The sequence below is a fragment of the Myotis yumanensis genome, unplaced genomic scaffold (genome assembly GCF_028538775.1).
Source record: "Myotis yumanensis isolate MYYU_CA2020_CCGP unplaced genomic scaffold, mMyoYum1.0.hap1 SCAF_19, whole genome shotgun sequence".
Taxonomy (NCBI): Eukaryota; Metazoa; Chordata; class Mammalia; order Chiroptera; family Vespertilionidae; genus Myotis; species Myotis yumanensis.
Window position 1 is genome coordinate 5,923,909 of NW_027223770.1, and position 17,868 is coordinate 5,941,776.

Below are 17,868 nucleotides of genomic sequence, written 5' to 3' on the forward strand. Positions count from 1 at the left end.
GACCCCTGTGGGATTTATTGGGCTGAATTGCCCACTTCCTCCTGGTCTGCCAAATCGATTGGGCCGACCTTCAGTGTTTTTTGAAATTGTGTATCAAGATTCAGGTTAAGTTCAGCTTTGCCCATCAGAGTTCTTCTGTTCAGTTTAGCAAGCTCTACACTTCCTCAAGGAAGGCCCTCCCCGGGCACACCTCCCAGGGCTGCCGAGCTTCGTGGCAAGGAGCCAGCAGAGGAGAGCGGTGGAGTGGTCAGTTTGGTGGTGTGCACGGTGCCATGTGACTACTTGGCCTGGGACCATGCCACCATATCCACAGGGACACGAGGGCACCTGAACGTTAGATGTTAAAAAAGATGCAAGATAGAGTCAGTGGTGCCTGGACTGTGTGGACCGGGGGAGCCGGGCTGGAGAGGGATTCTAACCAGGGAGATAAATGAAGGGCTTATAGAGAGACATTAGTTGAGTTGAGTTGAGTTCTAATAAGTAGACTGATAACAACAGCCAGCATTTACATCCTGGTTCTGCCAGGAAGTAGCCTTGTGACCTTTGACTTAACCTCTCCACGGCTTAGCTTTCTCATCTGTGAACCAAAGGGGTTGGAATACATTCGTGCTTTTAAATCTGTGATCATGGCTCATTCATGGATGGCGCCATCATTTTAGTGGGCTGTGACCAGCACTCATAAAAGGAAATGGCCTCGCCTCGCCTGGGTCTATTGGGATGCATTGCCTGCGGCTGCAAGACCTTCCGTGACGCCTCCTTTATGGGCTTGGCTTCCTTCCCTGCCTCACCTCTCCACGTTGTCATGCTTCCCGGGACCACCTCCCAAATATACAACTTGCACCCCAAAACCTCTCCCAGGGTCTGGTTTTGGAGGAACCCAAACAAAGATAGGAATAAAGGTAATCATTAATATGATTGTGTTCAGCTCTATACATAGCTGTGTGCACACATTTTTACTAAATTAAAAGATTTGTTGGTGGAGCCCCAGCCGGGTTGCTCAGTTGGTTGGAGCATCCACCAAAAAGTTGGTGGGTTTGATTCCCAGTCAGGGCTCATACCTAGGTTTCAGGTTCCGTCTCCGGTTGGGGCACATACAGGAGGAAACTGATCGGTGTTTCCCTACATGGACCAGGCACTGGGATACAGAAAGGAGTGTGGAGGCAAATCCCCTGGTCAGTGTGAAAAGCCCCAGTGTAAAGAAAGATGTCAAGTTTACACATTTGATCACATTTCGGAACAGTCAAGGGGTTCTTTTCCCCTGAGCAGAAGGGAATGATGTCAAGGAGAGAAGTAAGTGACATTGGGTGCCATTATAATGGGATCTCGTGGATGTGTTTGAGTAGGCTGGGCAGAGAGGATGGGGAGAAACTCCAATACCCAGTCTGACCTGATTCAAATGACCGAAGGCAGGCTTGGCACGTCTGGCACATCTAAGGCCGGCCATTCCTCCTTCTTTTCCAAAGGCAGGCATTTCTCATGGGCTCTGGTGTGCCATCAGAATCCTTCTCAACACAAGGCTCTTGGGAAGTCACGGCCAGTCGGTCAAAACGGGAACGTTCGGTCATCGCATTTCTATCCCTTCCCAAAGCCCTTCATTCTATTGATTAGAGCCGGGGATTCTTCTCTTGTTGGGGTTGTGACTGAGAATATGAAACAAAGGAAGGTGAGAAAAAGCGGGGGAAGAGTGTATCATCCTTGCGCTGGTAAACAGACTTCCTGGCTGCTGTTGTCGGGCACCTGTGGTTTGTTGGTGCTGTGATTATCTTATAGATGGAAGTGTCATCCTACAGGTCCATGTTCATGCAAACAACGGCTGCTTAATACATTGTTTGCGGGTAGTTTTTACCGCGCGCTAACAGGTGGCTCTACTTCTTACAGTCAACGTAAAACATATAAATACGTTTCCCGCATACTTAACCACAGGTGGGATGATGGGTTTGGTGTGATACCGGAGTCTCGAAGACATCGTTGTAGTTCCTGTTATTGCCATCCTAGAGGGAAGGGCATCAGAGCCACACTTAGGGCTGCGGAACCTGGGAATAAAAGCACGTCTGCTGTCCAGGAAGCTGCAGGGTTTCCTGAGGGACTTCATTCCTGGAATGGAATGGATGGCCCCTTTTTCTCTCCGGAGGTAATCATGTTGAATCATGTTGAGTTGTGGCTCCCTCCCCTCTGTGAGAAATGGCTCACCTGTCCAAATTTCAAATGATGGACAAGGAAACAGAAGCATGGCGAAAATGAGACTTTTAATAACACTCTAGAGCAGTGGTTCTCAACCTTCTGGCCCTTTAAATACAGTTCCTCATGTAGTGACCCAACCATAAAATTATTTTCATTGCTAATTCATAACTGTAATGTTGCTACTGTTATGAATCGTAATGTAAATATCTGATATGCAGGATGGTCTTAGGCGACCCCTGTGAAAGGGTCGTTCGACCGCCAAAGGGGTTGCGACCCACAGGTTGAGAACCGCTGCTCTAGAGAGCGGATGCCCATTTTACAGGATCACACTTGGGGCAAGGAACACAGCCTATTTACTTAGACCCTCCTCCAGTTCCTCATTGGCTGAGCACCATTTGGCCACCTATTTCCTAATAGGTCACCTAGGTCTTGCTGTCTACCATTGGGTTATTTAAAAAATGGGCTGGGGCTTTCTTTAGTCACCTCCATCTCCCTTTGTCTAGGGCAGCAGTTCTCAACCTGTGGGTTGCGACCCCTTTGGCGGTCGAACGACCCTTTCACAGGGGTCGCCTAAGACCATCCTGCATATCAGATATTTACATTACAATTCATAACAGTAGCAACACGACAGTTATGAATTAGCAATGAAAATAATTTTATGGTTGGGTCACAACATGAGGAACTGTATTTAAAGGGCCAGAAGGTTGAGAACCACTGGTCTAGGGCAGTGGTCGGCAAACTCATTAGTCAACAGAGCCAAATATCAACAGTACTTCTTCAAAATTGACTCGCCCAGGCCGAAAACCGACTTCTGCACGTGGGCCACGAAGTTTCAATTGCACTGTAGGTGCGCCCGCAAGTGCTATATTTTGGAAGAGCCATACTCAAGGGGCCAAAAAGCCGCATGTGGCTCGCGAGCTGCAGTTTGCCGACCACGGGGCTAGGGGAATCTTCCTAGGACATGTGCTATCAGCCAGGTGCACAGCTCTCATCCTCTCTCCCCACCCCCACATCCTGTTTGCTCTGGGGCAGGGGTCCTCAAACTATGGCCCGAGGGCCACATGCAAATACAAATATTGTATTTGTTCCCATTTTGTTTTTTTACTTCAAAATAAGATATGTGCAGTGTGCATAGGAATTTCTTCATAGTTTTTTTTTAAACTATAGTCCGGCCCTCCAACGGTCTGAGGGACAGTGAACTGGCCCCGTTTAAAAAGTTTGAGGACCCCTGCTCTGGGGAAATTCAGCAGCCACCTGGCCACATGCTGTTTCTTTTCTATGACGATAAATCAGAGGCATATTTCTTACCTCCCCCCCACCCCACTGGCAGGCGCCAGCCTTCTGGGAGTCAGTGTCACTTGGTTGCCAGATTAAATGCCCGAAATCTATTCGCTATAGAGGGTGGTGCCACTTCTGGAAAAGACAAAGAGAAGGCACTGTTCTCTGTCTTGATTTTTGACTTATTTGATAGAATTTGAAACCAACTTCTTAGTGTGATAAATGGGGAGATAGAAACATTCCTCCCAGGGCCAACCTCTCCACTGTGCATTGGCTCCTGACGGTGGCTTGAGTCATCGGGGCAGCTGCCCAGCACTTTGATTTAAGATAATGGGGACCAGGATGAGGGCATGATATCAGCATGGGGTGGAGCAGTCACACGGAGACGGGCAGTACGTGAGGCCTTTGAAAGCCAAGACAGAGGACAGGAACAAGGTTGGGGACAGCTGAGACCCCAGAAATGCCTCCAGAAACTGGAGGCCAAGATGAGGAAACTATTCAAAGCCAAGTGTGTGGCCTCAGCAGGCCAGGCGTAAGATGCCACAAGACAGTAGCCACGAAACAGTCATGATTGATTGTTGTTAAATAGGGCACCTCTAGGGTCGCCACTGGGGCAGGGGCCCACCAAGAGTGAAACTGGGCCCCACCTGGCTCTCTGTACCACATTATGCCTGATGGAAGGATTTGATGGTTGAGTCTATCTCATTCATTCATTCATTCATTCATTCATCATACTTTTTTACCAAGTCCTACAGGGATTCTCTGGTGGGCAAATGACTGGCTTCCCAGGAGTTTACAATGGAGAAGGAAAGAATGCTAAGTCAGGAGACTAGAACAGTAAGGTGTGCGGAGCAGGACAAGGAGGGGTCTACCTTGGAAGCATCAATAAGATTGTAAGTTCGAGTCCAAGTGCCAATTTGGGAGAGTCTGAGCCCCGCCTGTCCTCTCTTCTCCCCTGCGTTTGGTCTGGGAGCAGTTACTCCTCCATGACATATTTGAGGCTCCTTTGTTCGCTGGGCAGCTCATTCTTGGGCCTTCCCTGCTCTCTATCTGTCCCAGAGACACAGTGCTGCTGTGCACACTCCCCCGTGAGGCGTCAGCTGCCTGAAGGAGTTGTGCTGTGTTTAGTGGTTTTATTAGGCTCTGCAGTCCAGCAGCAAAAGAACACTCACTGGCTTGTTCGTTCATTCTGCAAACTTGCTTTTTAGTGCTTTGACGAGCAGGGTCTCTGTGAGGGGCCTGGAGTTCAGGGTTTAGAGGAGTTAGGCTGAAAACATCAGTTAACTAGTATAACTCAGTGGGGGAAAGGCCTGGAGCAGAGAAAGTAAGGCTAGGGCTGCAGGAGCCCGATGAGGATCACGTAAAACATCCCAGGGAGCCGGGGACAGCTTCCTGGAGGAACCGTCCTCTAAGACGGGTCAGAAAACGTGCCCTGTAAGAAGCCAGGGAGTAAATAGCACTGGGGTCTGCCATCCTGCCGCCTCTCTTGCACCCACCCAACCCTGAGGTTGTAAGTGAAACCAGCCATAAGGGATATGCAAATGAATGGGCACAGTGGTCTTCCAGTACAGCCTTTAAAAATATTTTTATTGATTTTTAGAGAGAAAGGAAGGGAGGAGAGAGAGAGAAACATTGATGGATTGGCTGCCTCCTACACACCCTTACCAGAGATCAAGCCCTGAACCCCGGCATGTGCCCTGACCTGGAATTGAACCAGCAACCTTTCGGTGCATGGGACAGTGCCCAACCAACTGCGCCACACTGGCCAGGCTCCTCCTGGAAATCTTTATTTATAAAAACAAGTGGGCTGATTCGGCCTTTGGGCCGCTGTAGTTTGCCAGCACTGGACCTAAGACGGGACCTGCAGAGTAGGTGGTGTTGGCAGGTGAAGAGAGAGGGAAGAGCAGGCGGCAGGAGAACAGCAGGCTGGGCACTGAATATGGCCGTGGGCTCGACTCGGAGCCTGAGTGCGCTTGTGGAGTGGTGAGGGGTGCAGAGGAGGAGCTGCTGGGCAGTTTGGAGTTTATCCTGAGGTCCATCGATGGGGGGCCTCAGGAAGGGCTCTCTCCTGTCAAGTGCCATTTTAGCTGATGGGATGCATTTTGACCTCAAGGCCTCAGTCCAGTTGCTCTGAGCCCTTTGGTTCCTGTTTTCTATTTATTAATTCTTCCAAGTATGCAGTGCTGCCTCCCAGGATGCAGGAGAGTGTGGCTCCGGCAACCCAGCAAGCAGAAGTCAGTGGGCGCTCTGCCGTCTGTGCTGGCGGGAAGGATGGCACCTCCCAGGGCTGCCCCTTTCCCCTGCCTGCGTCACCTCCCATGGCCTCCTGACCTACAGCTGGTGGGGGAGGACCTGTGGGGCTCGGCAATTTAACTTGAGTGTGGCCCAGGGCTGTCTGGTGGCTGCTGAGAGCTCTCCAGCTCACCTCCCTCCCCCTCCTGCTCCCCTCAGGCTGGAGGCATTTATTAACCTGAACGAATAGAGGAAGAATAAAACTAGTAACCAGGCCCTTCCACCATGGCCCGGTTCCCAGGAGAGGTGAGGGGAGCAGGCAAGATGAATCTTCTAGGTGCCTTATGGTTTTCAGGAAGTAGTTACCTGGCGGGCGGGCATATCTTCTAGCCCTGCTCCTGTCTCAGCGTCACACTTTGTACATTGGAGAGATGACCTTTCAGGGGCGGACTGCTGCCGCAGGCCCAGGAGGGGAGAAGATGCCTGCGCACCAACCTGGGCTTTAACCACTGAGCAGGCGGCAAGCAGCCAGGTGGATGGGGACCTGTGTTGGGATGTCACCTGAGGTTGGCACCAGCTTGGATTTCACTTCCCAAGATGTTGAGACTTAACATTTTGTTTTCAGTGAATATGACAGGGGACTATCTAAGAAACATGTTCTTTGCTCAGGGAAGGTACAGACTCCTTTCCTTACACCCTCTGTTTTGTAGAACTTGAGAATTTGAGGACTGTACTATGAGGACTTGAGAATTTCCCCATCTTTGGAAGGAGAGCTTTTTGGACAGCAACTCAGCCCTGGGGGGCAGCTAGGAGGGCTTTGTCCTTGTCCTTGTTCTGATGGCTAAATTGAGAGAGGCTCTCAGTTAAATTGGCTATGGTTTTCCTCACATCAAACTGACCCTCCACTCCTTTCCAACTCTGCCTCCATATTTCTGTTTCCATACTGTGGTGAAATGAATAACAATGGTGGAAACAGCCAACATTTATCGAGTCCTTACCATGCTATGGGCATGGTACCAAACACTTTACATGTAGTATCAACTTCTACAACCTCACGAAGTAGCTGGTATCACCATCTCTCTGTTGTAGTGAAGAAACCAAGTAGGATTACATCTTCCCAAATCCGGCCCAACACCTGTTTTTGTAAATAAAGTTTTATTGGAACAGTGACACTCGCTCATGGACTGACTGTCTATTGTTGTCCTTGCAACCGAGACTATGCTTAGTAGAGCCTAAAGGATTCACTACCTGGCCCTTTCAGAAAATGCCTGAGGAATCCTGTCCTTAGCTGATTGGTGGAAAATGTGATACAGATCTAACCCAGTGGCGGGACTTACGACTATGTACCCCAGGCTGTCTCTGTGGTTGTTGTGCCTGTCACTTGTGCACAGCAGGTTTTGAGTCCCTACTGTGTTTCTGTGTTGTGAGTTCTTTGAGGGTAGGAATGCTGTCTTATACTTCTCTGTCCATTGTGTGCTTAACAGCTCTGGGTACATAGTTGAAGGCTCAGTGAATGTTTTCTGGAGGAATGAGTGAGTGAGTGAATGAATGAATGAATGATTCTCCACCTCAGCATTAGAAACCACCTTCTCCCCCCCACCCCCACCAGGCTATCAGTCTAGTTCTCTCTCTATTACAGAGTGAACATGAAAGAAGCTACACAGGGAGGACCCATGTCCAGGTACGCTTGTGTAGAGAGGAATAGTGACAAGAGACAGTGTCCCTGCTGAAGACCTGCCGGGCAGGGTCATGTGGAAGCACCTGGCTGGTGCCAGGGGAAGTGTTCCTTACTGTGCTTTTGGACAAATCTCTTAGAATTGTCCTCTCTCAGAATTCAGATTGTGAACATCGCAACACACACTATGCAAGCAGTGTTTACCCCTGGCAGGTGCAGCCCTGAATGTGAATGTGTGGGGCCCCTTCCTGGAGCTGCTGCAAGAGGTCTGCAGGTGAGGGGGGCTCTTCCACTTGCTCAGCTGAGTCCCAGGGACCGGCAGAGCAGCACCACCCTCCTTCAAGGGCTGTCGTGAAGACGTTGTCTCCAGTAGGAAACTTCTTTGTGAGCAAGGAATATGATTCATGTGAAATGTAAAGTTGCCAACTCAACATCAAGGTGGTGCCTGCATTTCACAAAAGGAAGCCAGCATTTATTGAGCACCAGTTCCTTGCATACCTGCATCTCAGCACCAGTTAGCATTTTTCCCACTTGGAAATGAAGGAAGCAGTCTTGACCTCTGTTGAATTTCTATGGGAACGTATGCACAGGTGACCCAGAGCGCCTCATTTGGATATACCAATACAGACGTCAAAGGGTACTTACTATAATTAATATGGCCGAGCTTAACCAGAAACTAAGAAGAGAGAAGACACAGGGGATAAAAAATGCAAGAAATCACACAGGTTTATTTACCAGAGAGCTGATGGGTTTCAGTCCTTGGCAGGCCACCCAGAGACACTCGCTGACAGAGACACACGGAGGTCGTCGAAATACGCAGCTGCAAATGCTCGGTCTCTTGACACGAAGAGAGGCCTCAACAGTCTGGGCTCAGAGGCAGAGCAGAAACGGCAGTTTCCAGGGGGAAGGAGAACGTCTTGTCTGTGGAGGGCAGACAAACGTCTGACTGCTGCTGTGAGAGTGCTTCTTTTATGCCCCATGGGTGGGCTTCTTCAGTGTCTCATATCAGTGTGCTCCGGTGGCCTTCTGGGCTTATCAGGATACACACGCAGGGGGTTACAAGGTACTTATCAGGAGTGCACACGCAGGGAGTTGTTGGTCAGGAGTTACAAGTTATTTGTCAGGAGTTAACATGCAGGGCATTACAAGTTACTTATCAGGGTCTCACACACACACACAAACTAAGTTCCTCTTCTAAGTAAAGTTTAAAATTCACTCTAAAAAATATGAAATTTGATTATACTATCTTAACTAAACTTATTACTATAACAACCTCTGAACTCTGGACTGCCTGGTGCCAAAGCTAATGATTTTGGCCCCTCCCCACATTTGCTGTGACCCCTTTGTTTTGGTTTGGCTGTGGGGGAGGGCAGTAGATGACTTGGCCTCAGGCCCCTACTTCCTACCTGAGACCTCGTGTGTCTGCAGCTGGCTGGGCTAGGGACCCAGCATCGCATGAGCTGAGAGCTCGGTGCTGTCTGGACCACGCTCCAAGTGTTTCTCGGCCCTGGGGGGCCTTGTGTTGCTCACCAGGCACTGCGTTCTGAGTTTTTCTCAGTTATCTATTTAGGTTTTCAAGAATATTCCTGAAGTGTGGGAGGCGAGGGGCTCGCAGGGAGCCAGAGGACCTCTCAGAAGTTAATGTTCCATCCCGGGTTATAATGGACAGCAGCTGGGATGTCTGCCTGGGCCAATTTGCTGCGAGCAGCTCTGCACTTGGCCTGCAGTGAAGAATTAGTGCATTTACTTAACCATGGTGAGTGCAGGTGTAGCAAAATGACAGAGCTTGCTGCAGGTGGGACAAAGTGGGTCTTCTTCTCACAATGACCCCTTTGCCTGCTCCCTCCTTTTTCCTCATCTGCCTCTTGTCATTGTGAGCAGGTCACATGCTTCCCAACTGTCCTCTCTCTTCCCTTTAGCCTCTTTATTGGCAGTTTTTAAAAGCCAGTATTAACTTAATACAATATAAAACATAGGTTTTAAATTCATTGAATTTTGATAAACATATATCCCCAGGTACCCACAACCCCAATCAAGATATAAAACATCATTCTGGCTGGTATGGATCAGTGGTTAGAATGTTGGCCCACCCACCAAAGGGTTGTAGGTTCAACCGGCCCGGTTGGGGCACCTGCTGGAGGCAGCCAATCGATGTGTCTCTCTCACATCAATGTTTCCCTCTCTCTTTCTCTCCCCCTCCTCTTCCTGTTTTCCACTAAAAAAAAAATCAATGGAAAAAATATCCTTAGGCAAGAATTAACAAAGAAAAGAGAAAAAAGAGAACATTTCTCATTCACTCTGGAAAATTCCCTCATGCCTCCTTTCCAATCATATCCGCCTCCTTGAAGGCAACCACAATTCTGATTTTTATCCCATAGCTTAGGCCTCTTATGGAACATACTGTATATGGAATCATGCATTATACACACTTGTGATTGGCTTATTTCATTTAACATGATGTTTTTGAGATTAATCCATGTTGTTGTGTGGATTAGTGGTTCATTCTTTTGTATTACTTTGTTACTATGTGTTACTGATATTGCATTGTGTGACTACACAGTAGTTTGTTTATTCCTTCCTTACTGTATTCATTTCTTAGGACTGCTACAACAAAGTACCTCAAACGTGGTAGCTTAAAACCATAGAAATGTATTCTCTCATGTTCTGGAGGCTAGAAGTCCAAAATCAAGGTGTTGACTGGGCCTTGCTTTCTCAGGATAGAGGAGAATTCTTTCTTGCCTTTCCTAGCTTCTGGGGACTCGGGGCAGTCCTTGGTGTTTTGGGCTCGTAGCCGCATCATTCCAGTCCCTGCCTCTGTCTACACTGGGCCTTCTTCCCTCTGCATGTCCTCTCCTCTTCTTGTGAGGACACCAGCCACTGGAGTTAGAGCCCACTCTAATCCATTATGACCTTAGCTTAACTTGATCACATCTGCAAAGACCCTGTTTCTAAATAAGGCCACATTCACAGGTACTAGGGTTAGGGCTCACTACACTTCCATTGATGGGCATTTTAGAGTGTTTCCAGTTTGGGGCTCTTGGGATGAAATCTGCAATGAACATTCCATACAGGGCTTTATGTATTTATTTTTTATCTACAAATGTTTTCCTTTCTCTTGGGTAAATTCCTAGCAGTAGAATTCCTAAGTCATAGCATATTAGTTTAACTTTATTATTTTTTTAAAATATTTTTATTGATTTTAGAGAGAAAGAGAGAGGGAGAGAGAGAGATAGAAACATCGATGATGAGAGAGAATCATTGATTGGCTACCTCCTACATGCCCCACACTGGGGATCGAGTCCGCAACCCTGACATGTGCCCTGACTGGAATCAAACCATGACTTCCTTTTTCATAGGTGGACACTCAGTCACTGAGCCATACCGGCCAGGTTATTTGTTTACCTTTATAATAAATCATTATACTGTTTTCCATAGTGGTAGTACATGTCACATCCCCACCAGAAATGTCTTAGAAGTCAGTGGTTGTCAGCATGGAGCTGTTTTGTCCCCAGGGGACATTTGACAACATCCGGAGACATGTTTTTGGTTGCCATAATTTGGCGGGGTGGGGTACAGGAGAGTGCTGCTAGCATCTATCACCAGGGTAGAGACCAAGGATGCCGATAAAACATTCTACAGTGTATGCAGCAGCCCTCTCCCACCCCCAGGAAAGAGCTATCCAGCCTAAAATATGAGGAGTGCCAGGGTTGAGGAACCCTGCTCTGCATCCTTGTGATCGCTTGATATTGTCAGGCTTCTAACATTATTTATTCTAGTAGGTAGGAATTGGTATCATGTTGTATGTTAATTTGCATTATTTAATTAATCACTGCATTTCCCTGAGGACTAAAGATGTTGAACATCCTTTTGTGGATTTACTGGCCATTTCTCTCTCTCTCTCTCTCTCTCTCTCTCTCTCTCTCTCTCTCTCACTTATCTGTTCAAGTTGTTTGCCTAATTTTTAATTGGATTGCTTATCTTCTTATTAACTGTGTGGTAGGCCCTTTATCAGATTATGTCTTGTGGATAGTTTCTTTCAATCGTAGCTTCCCTTATCACTTGTGTATGGTTGTCTTTCAAAGAGCTGACAGTCTCAGTGTTAATGGAGTCCTGTTAACCACATTTTTTTCTTTTGTGTTTATGGCTTTTTATATCCTGTCTAAGAAATCTTTGGAAGTTTCAAGATAGTCTCCTGTTTCTTCTAGAATTATTACAGTTTTAGCTTTTATGATAGGTTTATTATCCGCTTCACATTAATTTTTTCATATGGTGTGAGGTAAGGGTCAAACCTCATTATTTTCCACATGAGTATCCAGTTCCAGCACCGTTTGTTGAAGAGACCACCTATTCTCCATTGACTTATGAGGAATCTTTGTCAAATATAAATCAGCCGTGATCATGTGGGCCTATTTCACAACTGCATTCTGTTCTGTTTTTTATGCCAGTGCCACACTGTCTTGATTCCCATTGGCTCCCTGGCCCCCTCTCCTCCATCTCTTCTGTTTTTTTCCCTCTCTCAGCTCCCCCTCTTTCATTGGGCTCCGGATGAGGGCAGTTGGGAGAGAAAAAGTAAGCTAATTGTTTCTTTTTGTTCACTTGTGTTCTGTTCACTCGTGTTCTTCTCACCCCACATAGTTCTCACTTGCCCTGAGGACATCCTGTCTAAACAGCCAGGCCTTATTCCTCCCAGTGTCTTTGACTCCGTTGACTCTGAAACCCCCACCCACTACCCACCCCCAAGTCTTCCTGGAATCAGTCACAAAAGGTCATGCTTTTTCTTTTCTAACGAGTGACTCATCAAAGCTAGGGCTGAACACTTGCAAACAGTCATCCCTACAAGGGATTGAAAATGTTTCTTGTCTCTGCTGATTTTCCCATTTATTCCTGGCATGTTCTTGTGCCTCCGACGCTGCTGGCTGGCTGTGTCCTGTGCTTCAGACCCCCCGCCTGTTTGACGTAGATCATGGAGCACCCAGCAGCCCAGAACTGCATGGCAGGGTGGGGGCAAGACTATTTTTTGCTGATGACCCAAAGAGATGATGCTGGTAGTGTAGCTGCCAGCAGCAAAGCCACCTAGGCTCTCGTCACTCTTCAGGGCCCAAGGGGAAGGTTACATTGCCCATTGCATCGCTATGTAGGAAAAGTCCCATTGGTATTTGCAAATGGTAGGTCAGCACCTGTACTGAGTCCTCGGCACCCGTGGGGGCATTGCTGCTCATTTCCAGGAAGAGCTTAAAAGACTTACATTCTAATTTCATTTATATGTGGAATCTAAAGAACAATATGAAAGAACAAGCAAAAACAGAAACAGACTCATAAACACAGATAACAGACTGAGGGCTGCCAGAGGGGAGAGGGGTTGGGGGACTGGGTGGAAAAGGTGAAGGGATTGAGAAGTGCAGGTTGGTAGTTACAGAATAGTCCCGGGATGTAAAGTCCAGCACAGGGAAGATGACCAATGGTATTGTAATAACTGTGTACGGTGCCAGGTGGGGACTGGGAATAGCAGGGGGACACTTTGTAATGTAACCTACAATTGAAAAAAAATTAAAAAAAAATTAGGAACAAAAGATATGCACTAAATCCTATCCCCGAAACACGTGTTTTAAAGAGAAAATGGAAATAGAAAGCGCAGGCTTTAAAGACAGCTTGGGTCTCAGATACTCATATAATAATTTTTGTTGGTTTGGACACGGGCAATTTTCGAAGATCGTCCTCAGAGCGCCTGGGGAGGCTTTCCATGGGAGGTGCCGCTGGGCTGACCCTGCACAGAGGGGAGAGTCTACCCGGGGAGGGAGGGGAGGGGAGGGGAGGGCGTGCCAGCAGAGAGGACGGCGGGAAAGCCAGAAACTTGCCTTCAAGAGGGGATGCTATCAGACTTATAGTTGTTTATCAAGAGCAGCCAAAAGTATGGATTTTTTAGTGTGAAATTTCTCTATTTTTAAAAAACGTTGCCAATGAATCCAAATTTAAGCCTCATATGAGCCCGATAAAACGTGTCTGCTGTCCAGATGTTACGCCACAGGCCACCCCTTTGCATACTAAATGTAAAACTCTGCACATCATTCAATCAGTGTTTCCTTGACGTGCACCAAATAGAAAGCCCACGGGGCCCACGCAGGGCGTCTCCCTCAGGGAGGTGGTCACACCGTGTCCTGTCATGCTTTGCCAGGGCTGCTGTTGGCCTACGCATTCAAGAGGCTGAAAACGGTCTCAGGCGTTGGAGTGGCTGTTTTGTTTTAACCCCTTCCTGGCCATTGACAGTTGTCACTCATTAATCTTCATGGCAGGAAGCCTGGCTTGAAGGGTTGACGTTCACGCACTTAATTCTGACTAGGCATGTGTGACTCAGTTTCCCCATCTGACCAAGAGCCAGCTACCCACCAGCCTCATGGGCCAGGACTGGAGGGTAAAGGTGGAGGCTTCCTGGGTGGCAGTCGGACAAGAACAAGAATACAGCCCTGAAGCCACATTAGTTGATGCCCCATCAGTCCAGTTCCGAATTATTTCAACGGGAGTGACTTGTCTGAAGTTTGCTGAGCAGTAGCTTTACTTCCACGGACCCCAAGCAATCGGATTTCACCAAAATGGTCCTAGAAAAAGTGCCCTTCTCATGAACCTCTGTGCATTCCCAGTGACTTGAGAAGAACCTGTTTCTATTCCGTTTTATAACCTAGTTATGAAAGATTCTTGCAGCACCTCTAGACAATACTCTTAACCCAGAAGAAATTACTGCATTAAAAGTTATAAAAGTAAATTTCTCTTAAAAGGTACTGTACTTGATTTCCTTTTGTATTAGACAGAATTCTTTGTTTACAAGTGACTAAATCTCAAACTGGCTCTTCCCACAAAATGTAGGTTATTGTAGCTGTTATTTCTCCAGCTCCTTCTTGGAGCTCCATGTCCAGTGCTCCTGTGGCCCTTCCATGTTCCCTGGCCGCTGAAATGGGTCTGTGTTCCCTTCTAGGGTCCTCCTGATTGTATTGGCATGGGGGCCGGGGGAGGAAGGCGTGGTCTGTAGCTCATAGACCCTCCAACAGTGATTCTCCTGAGCTGGCATGGGGCGACTTAGTGTTTTATTAATGTTAATTACAGCTGCACATCATTTCAAGGGAGCCCAGATTCTTACTGATTTCAGTGGAGAGAAACTTAGAACGTGCCCCTTAATGAGAAAGTTATGTCTCTCTTGTGCTGTGAAATTGTGAGTGTGACTGTGAATTTAGATGAGAATTTATGTATCCAGGGGCAACGCGGAGAGGCAAGAATTCCTCAAATACTTGCTTACTACTAGGTGAGTTTTAATCCTGGGTGTTGGGCAAAAAAATGAGTGCTGGCTGGAACTTCTAGATTCCCAGGGGGAATGCCAGAGCCAGGGTGCATGGGGGTGATTCGAGTGCTCTCCCATAGTGTAGTTTCTCCACTGCGACACTGTTGACATTTGGGGTTACGGAATTCTCTGTGGTGGGGGGCTTCCCTGTACACTGGAGGGTCTTTACAGCTTCTCTTACCTCTAGCCTCTAGGTGCCAGTAGCAACCCCATCCCCAAATTGTGATAACAAAAAAACGTCTCCTGACATTGCCCAGCATCTCCTGGAGGGCAAAACTGTGTCCAGTTGGAAGCACTGGTAATAGCGGGGCCCCTCGGACGCTGATGCCTGTGTGAGTCCGGAGGCAGCTGCTGCAGGACACAGGACTTAGAGGTCAGACTGACTGGATTCAGATTCCTGCAGCTCTGTGACCTTGGGCAAGTCACTTAACCTCTCTGAGCGTAATAGCTGCTTCAGAGGCTGCTGTAGACATGAACTGGAACGGTGTCAATGAAGTGCAGGCACAAGGTAGATTCTCTGTGTTTTCTTTCCCTGCTGCCCGCTCCCCTCCTCTCCCTCCTTCTCTCCTCCTCCTTCTCCTTTTCTCCACTCTCCCACCTTCTCCTCCTCCCTCTCCTCCGCAGGCTCTGAGAATCTGTCCCCCCTTAGCTAATCCCTAGGGGCAGATGGGTGCAGGCTGCCCCCAGGTTTCCTTTGCTTTTTCTCTCGCCTCTCCTCGTGGGACTCAGCAGGCAGGGCACACGTTGGAGTAAAGGAAAAGTTCCACTTAATTAGTTAAAGTTCCCTTCAGAGAACGGTGTCGTGTTAGAATTTGCAGCTTCATGAGAGAGCTCCACCTGCAGCTCCAAAAGGAATAATAGATCAGTGAGACTGGAACCTTAGATCAGATCCTCCCTCTGCATCGGTAACAGGCATTTGGAGGCAGACTTAAAGAGCTGGTTTTGCTAATGAAGAGCTGCTGCTTTCCCCATCCTGCCTCCAAATCATCCTGACCTCTTCAATGAATGCAGAAGGAATAAAGCATTGGGGAATAATTTGCCCTCTCAGCCCCCAAACAGCACAAGTAATTCCGTGCTGAACTCATTTAATTCCGACTTAGAAGCAGTGGTTGCTGGCATCCAGGGAGCCCAGTTGAAGTTGAGTCAGCCTCCCGGAGTAAGTTGTTTGTGCCTGTGACCCATCCCCTGTTGTCCATCCAGGTTGCAGCCCCATCTCACCCCTCAGGCTAGTACCTGCTCCTGAGGGCTCACAGAAGGGAGGAAGGGAGGCAAAGGCTGTGATTGTGGTGTCCCTTGTCCTCTTCCTGTCCTCACCTATCCCTGTCTTAAATGATAAAGGTAATTGTTGCTGGTGCGATACAAAATAGAGTGAAATAATGAAAGGCTCCGTTCCCTCCTGCTCCAATTTTAGTCCCAAAGGCACTGCTCTTAACCCTTCCTTGGCTAGGAAATATTTTTTTGGAGAATAATAGCTAACATGCCCAAGGGTTCCCAGAGAAGCGATCAGCAGGCTGTGTGTGTGTGTGTGTGTGTGTGTGTGTGTGTGTGTCTATCTCATCTCTATCTCTATCTCTGTCTCTATCTCTATCTCTATTTCTCTATCTTTATCTCTATCTCTCTCTATCTCTCTTTCTCTCTCTCTCATTTCTGTGTCATCTGTATCTATACTATATCATCTATTATCTATGTCTGTATCTCATCTATGTCATGTATATCTATATCATTTATATCTAGATCAATATCACCTTTATCTATCTCCTGTATCTATATCTGTAGCTGTAACTATCTCTATTTTAAGGAATTGCCTCATGCGACTCTGGGGCTGGCAAGTCCAGAACCTTCCTGGCGGGCCAGCAGGCTGAGCATTCTGGAGTTGATGTTGCCGTCTTGAGTCGAGAGGCAGCCTGGAGACAGAATTTCTCTCCACATGCTGGGCGCTGTGTTAATACCTTTAACGGACAGCAGTTTATCACCAACTCCTATGAGCGCTCTAGCAGACAGAGATCAAGCTCATGGCTCCATTTCAGGTGGAGGGGTGAGGCTGGGAGGGAGCTGGTGAGAGGGTCCATGCTGCAGGGCAGGGAGGAGCAGCCCCTGCATCTGCCTCCAGCCAGTAGTATTTCTGAGGTTCTTGTGGTCTTCATGGCTCCCACTCTCTCCCGCCTCCCAGCTGTGCCCTGAGACTCCGCCCCCAGGCTGCATCTTTTCTTGGGAAGAGTCGCCATCACCTCAAGGCTGAGGCTCCTGGAGAAGAGCACAAGAGCCTCTTTTCAGTGGAGATGAGATTTTTGCTGCTGAACAAATACTGAAGGTGCCTTGGGCTTCTTTCTACCTTACCTCCTGCTAAAGAGCACAAGCTGGAGAGGCCTGGTCACTGCCCGCATGGGGATGAGACAGGCACGAGCCCACCAGCAGCCTGTTTCCGGGCCTGGGAGGCTGGAGGTGGATGATCTAACCCTGGCTCTGAGTTTCTCCCGCCCTGGCTGGCTCACCTGTAGCTCATGGAGATACATCCTGGCCCTGAGCTCAGCTCAGCTCCTCCAGGCAGCGGTGGTTGTGGGAGGAACAGAGGAGGGTGTGGTCACTTGTGTCTCCTTGATCCCCACATCATCAGGCTGAATCCTCGTGGTGACACATAGCCAGCCGCAGGTGGGTCCTCAGGCCTTCTTCCTCACCGCAGGATTGGCCACGGTTTTGAATATCATGGGAAGTAGCAAAGGGCATTTCCACCAGAGCTTAAGGTGGTGATGGATAGAGAGAACCGTGGAGAATTTCAGAAAGATCCTGCCAAGAAAAATTAAGGAAGAGGTCTAGCCAAAGTCTCCAGTTTCTGATCTGTGTGATCCATGGATCTCTCACGCCCAGACTTCTCTAATCCACAAGGTGTGTCAGTCCCACCTCCAAAATCTAGCTTGACTCCATCCACCCTTGATGTGACTGTTCCCACTGGATCTCCATTGGCCTCTCAACCATGATGCCCTTCTCCAAGCCCTTCTCCAGAGAGCTCCAGCCACATTGGTCTTCAGTGAGTTCCTGGAGCATGTAGCCACTTACTGCCTCAGGGCCTTTGCAAAGCCTGCTGTCTCCCTGGAATACCTTCCTCATCTCCACTCCCCCTCTCTGCATGGCCGACTCCTCTAATCCTTCCAGTCTGAGCTTCAGCTGCTCAGAGAGG

The 17,868-nt window shown here is 48.2% G+C and overlaps 1 protein-coding gene across 2 annotated transcripts in view; it reads left to right on the plus strand.

The window, feature by feature from the left end:
* The window catches only part of KSR2 (kinase suppressor of ras 2), a 267,439-nt gene that overhangs the window by 102,080 nt on the left and 147,491 nt on the right, over positions 1–17,868 (plus strand). The gene's annotated exons all lie outside the window — the stretch shown is intronic.